Below are 14,707 nucleotides of genomic sequence, written 5' to 3'. Positions count from 1 at the left end.
TCAAGACTGTAACACAGAAATCCTACCTGAGTTTCCAGCCTGCTGGCCTGATCTATGGGTTTCGAACTCAAGACAGCCCTACAGATTTTAGATTTGTCAGTCCCCACAATTCCAATAAGCCATTTCCTTAAAATCTCCACCTCCTTCATTCTCTCTCTCTCTACACACACACACACACACACACACTTCTATTTCTCTAAGGAATCCTGACTGATACACCCAGTCTCCAAACCTAACAAGCCCCTCAGACAAAGGAGATGTCTTCAAATATGTCTGAATTCTTAAGGTGCACAAATAATAGGACCTCATCATGGGAAGCGCAATATATCGCTTGTACTTTGTAAGCTCGCTGAAGGTAAATTTGCTGAATGAAATTGAAAATACTACCATTTCAGTTAGGAGGCTCTTTCAGGCTGCGATTAAACAGATTAACTCAGTAAATTTAAAGTTGAATTACTTAATCGATCCATTTATTGCAGCAACTTAAGGGCCAGCTGTAGACTCCATCTAATAGAGCTGCTTAAACAGCTGCACTACCTCAATGGTTATTTTCAGACTAGGTTGCTTACATTTAGTCTCGTTTATAAGCCATTTTTAAAGGTCTCGGTTTGTATTAAAGACAACATTCACTTTATTTAGTGCTACAGCCTACACAACATATTGCAAGGGTAGATTTGATTTGAACTCAAAAGTCTTTAATTACTATATAAGGAATGACCATACTGAGTATGGAAATTAAGTTTGCATTTTGTAGCCAAATTTCTATGAAAATCATAAATAATATAAAAGCTTCAAATAAATGCCAATATTCCTTTATTGAGCCAATGTGTAAAATTTGCTTTAAAGGCATCCATGCTTTGTTCTAAGCACCCCTTCATCTGTTTTTGCAGCTGTTATACAAGTATGTTCCTCATGGCAAGACCTCTTTGGACTACTGCTCCTTTCCGTCTTTTTCTCCCACTGTCTCCCGCACCAGCCTCTTAAAGCTTTTCTCCTTTTCAATATCTGGGATAGGATATCCTTCTTAATAGGATTTTCAAATCAATTAAAATAAAAGCTATCCATATTTCAAATAACACACTATGTTATGAACCGTCTGCTCTGAAAAACTATGTTCAGAAAATGGAATTTTAGCTAAAATATATTTTTCATTAATATGCTATCTATTCTTCACAGTTAGAATGATAGCTAGGGCTCTGGCCAACATGTAAGCTCCTATAAAGACAAGAAATTGTTATATATTACTATTTAATGGATATTTGAATTTTTCCCTAATTCCAATATAAATTTATTATGGACTTTAATGACTGTACATTTTTACATTTGTCAACATTAACAAGTCATTCCAGGACATTTTATGTGCCAGGTAATGCACATTACATTTGTGGTATTACATTTATAATTTTTTATGAATGAAATAAAAACCCCAATATAAGGTTGGTGAGGGACTGGCACACATAGGAAGAAATCAAAGTTCAAAGGGATACTGTGGCCTATTTAAAGTGGATAAATATTTTTAAGTTCACGAAAGAGTATATGGAAAAGTATTGAAGGGCTATGCAAATATGAACTATTTGCATTCATCGGAGATGAACATAATACGACCCCAAGCAGTGGGCAGCTTCAAGCTAGTTCAGGTAGGAAAGGTTCTGAGTGTGGAGGGCTCATAGTTTAAAGAACCCATAAAGATATAGTGGAAAACCAGGGGGTAAGAAATGAAAGAGAGAGATGCCCATTTTCCTAGATGGCTCTTTCTGGAAGGCTTCCCATGGCTGGTTCGATCTCATCCTTCAGATGTCAGGCTTTCACTGACCTTCCAATCTAAGTGACTCTTCCTTTCCTTCTCCCTATCTGTCCTCCTACACTGTTTATATCAGCCATGGCACTTGCCATATTGTGAAATTATTACTTACCTGACTTTTACTTGAGTCTCGTCACTGGTCTGGGAGCTCTGCGAAGGCAATAATCTTGTTGATCGTGCTCATTGCTGTAATCCTCATAGTGATGCCCAGCGCATTATTGTTGAATGATGAGTTGATTGGTTGATTGAATGAATGAAAAACTGAAAGAACTGATTTGCTTCTCAGGAGAAGCAATGTAGATGCACTGGCACACAGGAAGATTTATACCCAAATTTGGGCTCCATCACATACTAGTTATGTGTGGTAAAGTGACTCTGCATAACTTTAATGCTCCATTGTCTCATCTAAAAGTAGGGTGATATTTTTTACCCTTTCCAGCAGTTGTGAATATAAAGATATTTTATATAATATCGCTAAGCATAACACTTGTATTAGTTATCTATTGCTGTGTAACAAATTACCCTCAAAATATGGCAATGAGAAACAAAGAACATTTATTATCTCACTGGTTCTGTGGGTCAGGAATCTGGGAACAGCTTAACTGGGTCTCTCACAAAGCTGTCAGTCGAGACTGTAGTCGTCTGCAGACTCATCTTGGGGATCTGCTTTCCAGCTCACTTATGTGGCCATTTGCAGGCTTCAGACCTTCTGCTTCCAAGCTTTCACATGAGCTTCTCTGAGGGCTGTTTCGTAAGATAGCAACTGGCTTCCCCCAGAGTAAACAATCCAAGTGATAGCTAGAGAGAAAGCTCAGCACAAGTCAGTATTTTTATAAGCTAATCTCAGAAGTGACATCTCATCACTTTAGCCAGATTCTGTTCATTAGAAGTAAGTGATTGGGTCCCCTCACATTTAAGAAGATTACATCAGGGCATAAATGTGAGGAGACAGGGATGAGTGGGGCCATTTAAGATGCTGCCTACCACAGTACCTGAGTATGATGATAATAACATAGCTAACTTTTAACACTGTTTACCACCTGCCAGGAAAATTACTTTATATATCTTACCTATTCAATTCTCATGCAGTACTATAAGTGAGATACAATTAGCCGCTACATTTAATGGTTGAGGAAACTAAGGCAAAAATAGGTTAAGTAACCTTATGAAAGTCCCACAGTTAGTATGTAACATCCTCAGGCTTCAAAATATGATAATATGACCCCAGAACCATTGTCTTAACTTCAGCGCTAAACTTCCTCTCAGAGAAGAGTTCAACAAATGGTAGCTGTTGTCATTTGATGCAAGGACAAGTATTGCAGAATATTCAAAGAGCAGAGTAGGAGAAAAGAACCCAGGAGATGGGTAGTTTGACTCAAGAAACTAAAAAAGGAGCTGAAATTTCACATCCAAGAGAAAACACAGGAATTTCTGGTAGATTAAGTGCAGTGCTTAGGGCCATCAAAGAGAACATCTTGGGTCTGACATAGAAAGGAAAGAGCCTTGCTAAAGACAGCATCATAGACTTAAGATATGAGTCAGCATCCTAAGCACAGATGCCTGGACAAAATTTTTAGGGCCTTAAACATTTGCCACAATATTGTGACTTTTTTTCTAACATGGAGGCTTTCAAGGTAAAAGTTTTAGCCTGGGACTCACAGACTAAGTTATTGTTTCTGTCTAGAGAAAAAAGTAAAGAGCATTTACCAAAATGACATACCATTGCATCTGTTCCTCTATGTTTTAAAATATTGTTTTAAAAAAGATCCATGACTTAAGAGCCAAGTTTGCATCACATCCCTGAAAAGGAAATAACAGCTCTGCACATGGCACCTGGCAAACTGTCCCACCACTCAGGACCCTGGGAACACTTTTTATGAGTCTAGCATAAATGAGTTTTTAAGGAGTGAAATAGCAGCTATCCCTTCTAAGCTAAACATATGGTCAAAACATTTGGTCAGAGGACAGGAAACAGCAGATAAAAGTAATTTCATTTGGACTCATGCTTGCTAGTTACATCCAAAATGAGAATTTCAAAGGAAGCCACAGGTGGTGTTAAGATAATCAGCCAAGAGTGCTAGCAAAGCCTTAACAGGAAGCGACATGAATCAGTGAATTTTTCAAGGAAAGAGAAAAAATGGATCCCTTGACCACTCTCTAATTCTGGGCCGAATATAGAGTGGAAGAGTAGGAATAACATGTAAAATGCTCTTTTCTTCAAAAGATATAACTTACTTTAAGAAATGAAGTGTGAATTATTTAAATTGAGGAATGAATTATTTTTAGGGTGACTATATTACCCTCATAAAAAATGTTTAACTTAGGGAAGAATTCTGTTAAGACTCCAGAGTTTCCATTCTTCAGAAGTCTGCTTGGAATCATGGTACTGCATATTTTTGGAGCTGGAGAGGACATTGGAGGTCAGAGTACATCTGGGAAATGTTGTTTGGGAAACAGAGACAAGGGAAAGAGGTCACATTGCTACTAATAAAATAAAGTTTTACTCGATCATATTTCTGACTGGGTAGAAATAAGGTTGGGACAAGGAGCACTCTAGATGTATCACGGAATTTGCATCTTTCCCTAACGGTTGTGGTTCGGAAAAAAGATGCACACACACACACACACACTGCCACACTCACTCACACACACACACTCACACACACCAAAATCCTTTCAGGTGTCCTCACTTGTAATTATTGAATATTCCTCATCCCAAAGCAGGTTTGATGAAGCTCTTATACTTGAAGAGAAAGTAAGTCAAAGTCCTTGTAAAGAAGTGGGATCTCAGAGGCATTGAAAACTGTGGAGTACTATGATTTTATTTGAGTACTATTATATCACCAGTTCACACTTCACCACCTGAATCAGTACAAAATATCTAAATATAAACTATTTGAGGGTAGAGTCCAGTCTATGTCATCATTGCATTCTTCGCTCTGCCCAAGATGTTCAACAAGTTGCCATGAATGTTGAATGGTAGGTAACTGATAACACTCTTGAATGTCAGCTGTGAAGGCTCAGATCAGTACATCCACAGCCTGATACCTACGCCCTCCACTTCTTACACCCTGAGCAAATCATACACTAATACAAGGGTCAGAAGCATCCAAGGAAGGTTATTTTTGAGTCCTGGCTAATTCATGAAAGCATCTATCCATCAATTAATTAATTTGTTTATTGAGCACCTTCATGTTATGCACTACCCCAGGTATTTAGAATCAAGAGATAAACAAAATACAATGCGCTCCCCCTCAAAGAGCACTTTTTTAAAGAATAACATGGTTCAATTTATAAAATTTCTGTGTACATTTCACTTGCCAGAAATACATCTGTTGCCTACAGCTATGTACATCTATGGTCAAACAAACAAACAAACAAACAAACAAAAAGCATTCAGAGTCTATGACCTACCTATGTGGAGCTCATGTCTCATCTTTGCAAATGAAGTTTACCACACATCAATAGTCACAGCGCAACTGAAACAATAAATACAGACACTTTTCGAAGAAGTCTCTAAGACTGAAGACCGGAGTTCCAGACTTATTTTCTCACTTGCTAGACACATCAATGTGGGCAAGTCATCTGTGAAATGGGTGAATGAAAATCGCCCTGCATTACTGTAGTCTTAGCACTACAATAAATAAACATCAAATGTTTCTTAAATAATCACTGAATAAACACTTGTCTGCATTACAAAATGTCTTCTCATTCTCTTAGACTATGAAGAGCCTCAATCATCATTCTTTGGAATAATGCATGTGAAATCACTCATTTATTCAATAAATACTTTTTGAGCACCTATTATTTGCCAGGCCCTGTGCTGGGTACCATGGATAAAGTGGTAAGTAGACATGAACTCACTCTGGAGGGAGGCAAATTATGAAATTATTTCAGAAATTTAGGTGATATCTGGAGCATTATTATTTATTTTTTAAAAAATTACAAATAATAAATAGTCTGGCCCTGGAGTTGCTTCATCATTTCATCATTTTCTCTCATGAGTGGGAAAGGGTGATGGCTACAATTTCAGGATCTTATTTCATCTATAATTTACTTCTTTTCTTCTAATCTTCTTTGTATCTTCTGTATACTTTTCATCCAAGCAATCTGCATTGGAGTAATTATTTTCAAGGATAACATTCAAATATATTATATCACCAGTATAGCTCAGGCAACAATCTGACATAGGCCATGGGGCCAAAGCCCAGTCTTGGATGTTCCTTGATATTCTGGATGCATCTCTTTACTGTATCTCTGTATCTCTGAACTATGAGGAGGTTCTGAGAAAGGTCCTGGGGAGAGAGTTGCAGTAGCAGGATGATGGGAGGGTTCAGGTTCAAGACAGCAACTACCTATCCAAGCTATAAAGGTAGTATTTCAACATTTCCACAATGACACAGCCATGCCAGATGCCAACTAAAGCATCTACATAGCTAGTCTCTGGCTACTGCAGAGCTCCAAGCAATGCTAAGTTTTAGAAATGTTTACTCTGCTCCCATATACTCTGCTAAATGAAACTGGCCAACATTGTAACCCACATTTCAAAGTAGCCATGTGTGGACTTGTAGACGAGCTCTTGGCTTTTTGTTAAAATGGTAACTTTTATACAGACCATTTGCTATTTCCCTAGAAATAGGGGTTGAAAGGTTTTATGCCTACTTTTGTATTAATTGCACTCATGGACCTAGTCATGTAAATTTCCCCAAATGACAAGTCATATACTGAGAGTTCTAAGAAGCTGACATTTCAATTACTGTTAAAGTTTATATATTTAGATTGTTATTTATTTTTAAAAAATAAAATGCATTACTTCTGGTTGTTTGGAGTAGGAGGAAGAATTAAGAAGAACAGAGAATAATTCTGTTTATCTTTAGTTCAAAACACAGAGAGAAAGCTCAATTTGCTCCAAGAGGTTGCAGGATATGTGGTGAGACTAGAGGGTTAAGATGGCTGTTCCTGAAACTTAAAGAAAAGACAAGGGCCAAGAGCAATAAAGCCTCCTCCTGAGGACATGCAGGCTTGTGGGTGGTACTCTTCAATAGTTTGAGGAAAAGTCCGATGAACACTCAACTGAGAAAAACCAGGACAAAGAATATTCTGAGGAAAAATAAAGCTGAAAGACGACCTTGTTTTACTTGGACTTCTGGTTTTGCTTTAATGAATGGTTAATTGTAATACTAACATATTAAGCATAACGAAAGGTTTTGATAATGGTGACAAAATGAAGAAAGTGGGAATTTTGACTTATTGAAATAAATTAGTTGCCCCCTTTGCTCTCTCTTCTCCCTTCCCAACTTGTAGCTTTTCCATACAAATGACTTGGCTCATGCTGTGGACTTTTCTAAAATCTCTCAAAGGTTTGCAAACCCCAGACAAGTACCATCTGACCTTGGTGTGCCCTGTACCTCTTCCTAAGCAGCCCCAAGCCTGGCACTACTGGCAGCCAGCCCCAGTATACAGCTAAGCCTCTCCCAGTCACCTCCAAGCCCAGCAAAAGTGGCAACCATCTGCAGATCACTTTGTAGCTCATACCAAATGGCCCCAGACAGGGCACAGGCAGTGGCTGGGCTTGGCCTGCACCAGAGTCCCTCTTAAGAGGCCTCAGAACGACACACTTGGTGGCCAGCTTCAGATCACCAAACCACCTCTACAAATGACACACCCAAAGGGCAAATTCTGTGGACATCAGAGCCCCGCTAAAGCAAATCCTGCTCCATCAGGTCAGTCCCACGCAACAGCTCCTCCACTGCAGTCACGGCCGGTCCTCACAACTAGTCAGCCTAAGGGTCAGTCCCTCTCACTGATGTGACAACAGCAAGCAAAGCACAACTGAAACAGGAGGGCACACCCCAGAGATATTCAAAAGTAAGGACCTAAGATGACTCTACTCACCAAAGCTATCATTTAGAATCAAAGGACAGATAAAAAGCTTCCCAGATAAGAAAAAGCTAAAGGAGTTCATCCCCAGCAAACCAGTAATATAAGAAATGTTAAAGGGATTTTTTTAAGAAGAAGAAAAAAACATCAAAAATATGAATGATAAAATGGCAATAACTACATATCTATAACAATTACTTTAAGTGTAAATGGATTAAATGCTCCAATCAAAAGACATAAGGTGGCTGAATGGATAAGAAAACAAGACTCTTACACATGCTGCCTACAACAGACTCACTTCAGATCAAAAGACACGCACAGGCTGAAAATAAAGGGATGGAAATAGATATTTTGTGAAAATGAAAAGAAAATTTTAAAAAAGCGGTGGGAGCAATACTTATACCAGACAAAATCAACTTTAAAACAAAGGCTATAACAAGAGACAAGAACTCAGTAATTCCAATTCTGGGTATTTATCTGAAGAAACCTAAAACACTGTTCAAAAAGACACATGCATTTATATGTTCATTGCAGCATTATTTACAATGGCCAGGATATGGAAGCAACCTGAATGTCCATCAAAAGATAAATGGATAATATACAATGGAACATTATTCAACCATAAAAAAGAATGGGATCATGCCACCCACAATAATGTAGGTGGACCTAGAGTGTATTATGCTGAGTGAGGTAAGTCAGAGAAAGACAAATACCATATGATTTCACTTATATGTGGAATCTAAAAAACAAAACAAACAAACAGAAACAAATTCATAGATACAGAGAATATTTTGATAGTGGCCATATGAGGGAAGGGTTGAGGGGATGGGTGAATGGGAGGAGAGGGATTAAAAGGAACAAATTGGTATGGGTACTAGATTTATCAGATGATCACTTCATAAGTTGTATAAATGTCTAATCACCATGTTGTACACATGAAACTAATATAATATTGTATGTCAACTATAACTGAAAAATAAAAATTATTTTAAAATATCCTTAGTTTCTGGGCTGTTTTGCAACAAAAGTTAATTGCTTTTATTAAGTTTTCTCTCTCACTCCATGGCCATCTTCACAACAGATTGTTTAGTAGTCTGCAAGAGTTACATAGCAATGAGCATTGAGCAGAAAGGTAATATTTATTCATTTTTTTCCAGCAAACATTTGTCACGTCAAACCCTGGAAGAACTTACTTTCTATTGGATACTTAAGCTGCTCAGTCTGACCCATTGTCAAATGGGTCAGACTCTCTAGAGCTGAGTGATTCTCTCCAGGATGTTATTTAAAACTTTAATTACTACATGTTATGGACAATCACTGTCTCTGGTTGAAAACTATAAAGTTAAGGTAGTAAATGTTAACGTTGTACTTCATGCACATCTAAGCAGTTAGTACATTTAAAGCATCTAGGAAGATGTTCTTTTCTTCCTAAAATCAATGTCATTCCTTATATTGGGGAGGAGTTTTTATATGCATCTTAACTTTTAGCCTATCAAAAACAATTTAGGGCTTTTAATTTTCTCTATTTTTTTTTTGTAATAATAATTCAAGAGAACCGTAAATCTCAGACAGCTGGCTTATATTTGGCAGAGTGTGGGCTAGAGCTTATTTTTCCCAACAGGACATAAATTTGCATTGTTTGTACCACACTCATAGATCAGTTTCTCTGTAGACAATAGCTAACATGTGAAAGTCAACTCATGGGTTCATGGCCCAATACATGGTCAAATAGCTAACATGTGTCAACTCATGGGTTCATGGCCCAATACATGGTCAAATAGCTAACATGTGAAAGTCAACTCATTGGTTCATGGCCCAATACATGGTCAAATAGCTGCCCACACAGGGCTGGAAACCACTTGTGAGTCTGGAACCTCTGTGCAATCTGTTCCTGAGACCACTCAGGGCCCACTTTGCCCATGGAACTGCCTGTGTGCCCAACACACAAAGAGGAATGGCTTCAGGCCTAACCAAAACAAACGAAACTGATTCATTACAATATAAAGTTGTTCTGAACCAAAAGAGAACATCCAAGATCAAGAATTTGGGAACTCTGAGACGAAAAAGAAAAAAAGGGAGCAGAGGGAGAAGGAGACGATAAAATGTTAATAATTCAATACCAGAACCAGGAACCCATCCAGGAGAAGTCTGCCACAGAAAGGGAAGCAGAGTGCACCCTTGCAGAGCCAGAAGTACAAAGGCTCAAGAATGGGCTTATGAACACCAAGCATTTTTTAAAATTCTTATGCCTTGACACAAAATGGCAGACCATGGCAACATATAGAAATAGTGGAAACAAACTTGGAAACAAACTAGAAAACAACTAAGCTAATTCATATCACTTGCTCAGGGAAACATTCAGCATTTAGTATTCCATTCTTGATTTCTGAACCTCCAAGTTTCTGTCTTCTCCCTTTCCTAAGGCATATTATATCCACTGTAATCAAGAAGAGAAAGTCGTAACCAATTTTTGTCCCTTTATTTGAGCTCCTGAATATAATTTGAAATAGTGGTAGAAGAACAGACTAATCTAAATAATTTTAACTATCTATGGGATGGATATCAATAGTGTTCTCAATTGTCTAGATACTTAAACAATAAATCATAGAATTTTGTCTCTATGACAAGAAAAGTTCAAGATGATTGAGTGTATTTTCCATTTTCCTTCTGCATGTAATTGCATAAATATTATTTGAGTACATTAACCAAATTCTTAAGAAACGGAAATATTTACCCCCTTCCAAAAATCAAGATTTTCAAGATGTTTAACCCCTAAGTTTAACTTAATTTAACTTTAACTTCTAACTTCCCAAGGAGAATCTCCTCCAAATAAATCCCCCTGCCCCCACAAAACAAACAAACAAACAAACAAAAATACTCTTAGTATTTCATCTATTTAGAGAAGCCTGTGAGGAAGTTTGACGAACAAGTTTTAGACAGACTAGGCATCTTCGCTCTCTGACAAGGACTCCAGCCAACCAATCAATGAATAAATAAATAAATAAATAAATAAATAAATAAATAAATAAATAAATAAATAAAAGGGAAAATAAAGTTGTATTAGGTGAATCGGTGGCTTTTAATCTTATACTCCAATGGTCTGTTAATGTCAAGGCTTGACCTAATATGTATCACAGGCTAGACATTAAGAGACAAGTTAAACGCCAAGGTTATAAGTGTTTTCTGGCTCCTTCAGTAATATTCATTGGTTCTCTTGCATGGCTCTGTGATGGCACATGTCACCTAGTGTCATAACTATTTATTTACACGTGTGGCAGGAATATATTCCAAAGTACTAATAGATGCGTTCCCCACTCCCTTATGCCTCCTCTCCCTCAGAAATCTAAGATTGATCCAGCCCTATATTTGTTCAGGAAATCACTTCCACGTCACCCACCGCCTTAGCATAAGGTCTCAGAGAAAAACCACAGAAGCATCTCTGGGATATGAATGTAAAAATCTAGAGGAAGGGGTAAAATGGAAAGATTTGGAAGATAAAGGGATTGTTTTCTCTTTTCCCTAACATCTCCAAGACCAAAAAAAAAAAAAAAAATTCCATAGACTGGGTGTAAAAAGAGAGAAGATTCCAGGAAATAGGGAAGGAATAAATGGAGAAGAGTAAAGTCTAAATGAAGAGACAATCTACCTTCATGAGACTAAGTATTATTGGTTGACAGCACCAGGGGTAACCTTGGGAGTTGGGTCCAAAACTATCAACTTTAAGATCTGCATTTGAGGACACTGCATATGTTGTGTTGGGAGCTATGTGAATTTTCCTTTTCATTGTACTCCTCTGAGAAGCATTCATAGAGAGCAGCCAGCACCTCATCTGATGATCATCCTAAAGGATAAATGATCATCAATGTTCCAAATTTTGCTTAGGACCTACCTCCCAACCTTCTGAGCTCATATGGACTGCTTTTCATTCAGCAGCCCAAATCATTCATAAACCATCTATCCTTCACTCCCCTAGACACTTACATTGAAGTTGATATTATGGGACAGAAGTCCCCTCACACTTGAATATATTGGGAATATTGTGTTTTGTCATGAGTTATTTATGGTTTAATTTCTAGTGATTTCTTTATTTTATTTATTTACAAAGTTATTCACTTATTAATATTAATATTACCTTATCTTCTTAAATCTCTGCTTTATTTGTAATTATATACTCCTTTTTTTTCATAATATTACTAATGTGTAGTTTCTCCAGAGTTTGATCTTTTTTGTTAGTTACTTAAAAAAATAAATAAACAAGTTTTGCTGTGTTGTTCTTCTCTATTGTTTCTTTATTTTCTATTTCATTAATTCCTAATCCTCTTTTACTTTGGGGGCATTCCTTTTGTTTTTTAATTTCTTTTCTTCTTAATGTGTACATTTAACCCATTATTTTTAAGTCTTTGATTTTCTAATACAATTATTAATGGCTACATACTTGCCTCAAAGCACTACTTTTTCTACATCCCACAAACTTTGTCAGTCTTTTAAAATTATCATTTAGACTAAGTCTTTTAAAATTTTTATTATGATTTCTTTTTTAGCCCATAATTGAGATAGAAGTTTATTTTATTTTCTAAATATATGGACTTTTTATATTAGTATATTTTAGATGAATTTGTAACTTAACTAATTTATACTGTGGTCAAAGATCATGACCTGTATGATACCTATTCTTAGAAATTTGTTGAGGCTTTCTTTTTACTTGGTATATGACCAATTTTTAAATGTGTTCAATGTATGTTTGAGAAAAATCTATATGTGCCCATTAGGTTAAGATTGTTTTTTGTATTATTTAGATCTTCTATATCTTTGCTGATTACTGTATAGCATTAATAATCAAGAAAGATGTGTTAAAATCATTATAATGGTGGGTTGATAATTTTGTTTCTTTAATTTTATCCATTTTGCTTTATATTTTCAAGACCATTTTATTAGATGCATCCGTGTTTAAGATTGCTTTATATGATTAGTGAATTAAAACTTTTATTTTTATATAGTTATGGTTTTCATCACTAATAATATTTTTGTTTTAAAGTCTATTTCATTTGATACAAATAGGGCAATATCAGTTGTTTTGGGCAGATGTAAAATTGTACCCTTGATCCCCACCCTTGAAAGAAACTGTTTTGGAAATAACCCTCTAACCCCTCTAACCCCTCAACAAGTGTGTGTACACACTCATACACACACACACATACACACACACACTCCTTCCCATTTAATGCATTGGGCAAATGAATTTTAACTTTGGAAATTAAAAGAACATTTGGGAGGAGGGGAGGTAGACACAGTAAAGGGGGTCAAGTATAGGGGATAGGGAGAGGGTTAAGTGGGTAAAGGGGATCAAATATGTGGTAGCTGAAGGAAACTGGACTTTGGGTGGTAAATGTACAATAGAATATACAGATGTCAAATTATAACGTACACCTGAAAATTATATAGTTGTATTAACCAATGTTACTCCAATGAACTTAATTTTTAAAAAGTTAAAAAATAAATAAAATGGCAACTTTGGCATATCCTCAGAATTAAAAAAAAAAAAAAGAACATTTGGGGTGACTTGCACTAGATAGATTTATGTTGTGCTATCAATGTGCTTCCTTGTCCTTCTCACTCCTCTTCTTTGTCCAGAAATGAAATGCTTTTAGTACTGTTGTACCTTATTATCTACTATTGCTGTTTAGCTTTTACATGTACATGTTCCAATTCTCAAATTAGACTTTTTGTTAGGAATTCTAGATGGAACTTTATGACCTTATATTTTCCATAAATTATGGTGTAATGATATGAGCATATGTCCCCCTCTCTGACCATGCTCAAGGCTGCTAGTACCCTATCTTCAACTCGAAATTGCTCTAGCTTTGGATTGTTCTCCTTTTCTTAAGGTCTGTTCTCTCTAAATCCTATGGACGTCAATGTCTAGAAACACACATTTTGGATTTTTTTCCTTTATTACATTTTAAAAATACTTTTTTCTATTATAAAATTACATAATTAATAATATAAATAAGATAAGGTATTATGTTTTAAATACAAAAAAATAATATTAATATGACCAGCAATCACACCTCTGGAGACTACCATTACTAATATTTTGCAATATCCCTCCTAGTGATTCATATACATAATTTTTTTTACAAAATTGCCATTACTTTCTGTCTTATGACTTCCTTCTAAAGATGATACCATAAGTTCTTCCTCATAGCAACAATAATACTCTTTTTTTTTTTTTTTACGGTGAAGCAGCCCTTGGTTGATCTCACAGGTTGCAAGGACCTTGTCAGCTTACAATCCCTTATTTTTTTATTTTTATTTTTTACACCTACAGCACCTCATCTTTCTAGGTGGTCTCCCATCCAAGTACTAACCAGGCCTGACCCTGCTTAGCTTCTGAGATCAGAAGGGATCCAGCTTGTTCAGGGTAGCATGGCCGTAGACACAATACTCTTAAGGATATTAGCATTTGGTTTCAATTCCTATTCAATCATATGACTATACCGTAAGTTATTGAGTCTATGTCTTATTATTGGAAATTGCCAATGTGAAAGAATGTTGATATGAACATTTTTGCTCATAAATTCTTGCATGCTTCTCTGATTGGTTTCTTATGATAGAAAGTGGATTTCTGCCACTTTTTTTTTTTTTCATCTCACTGAGATGATGTTTTTGATTACTCCTTTTAGAAAATGAAAACCAACTCAGGCTTCTGCAATATCGCATTCCAGCTATAGTCCACAGCCCCATCAGGCCTCTGTCTGGGAAGAAAGAAGAGTGTCACAGCTCCTTTAGACTTCATTCATGTTTAAGTCCTTTTTTGGTCATACATGCCTGTACGTTTATAACAGCAAATGCTTAGTGAGAAGTAGTGAAAAAAGGTTCTCTATAAACCTTGTTGTCTAACATCGAGTAAGGTCTGAGCACTGCCCACTTTGGCTTTAGTGATCCTGTGCCTGGTTATGAAAACCATGGCTATTCATCATGACTTCACGATCATTTGAAGCATTTGGATCTCACGGGGTTTTTTTG

General features: G+C 36.4%; 1 pseudogene; it reads right to left on the bottom strand.

The window, feature by feature from the left end:
- Positions 1-14,000: 14,000 nt before the first annotated feature.
- Positions 14,001-14,119, bottom strand: LOC120610002 (uncharacterized; annotated as a pseudogene).
- Between the last annotated feature and the right edge of the window lie 588 nt (positions 14,120-14,707).

This window comes from Pteropus medius, unplaced genomic scaffold (assembly GCF_902729225.1).
Source record: "Pteropus medius unplaced genomic scaffold, Ma_sr-lr_union100, whole genome shotgun sequence".
Classification (NCBI taxonomy): domain Eukaryota; kingdom Metazoa; phylum Chordata; class Mammalia; order Chiroptera; family Pteropodidae; genus Pteropus; species Pteropus medius.
This window is presented reverse-complemented; position numbering and strand designations above follow the sequence as displayed.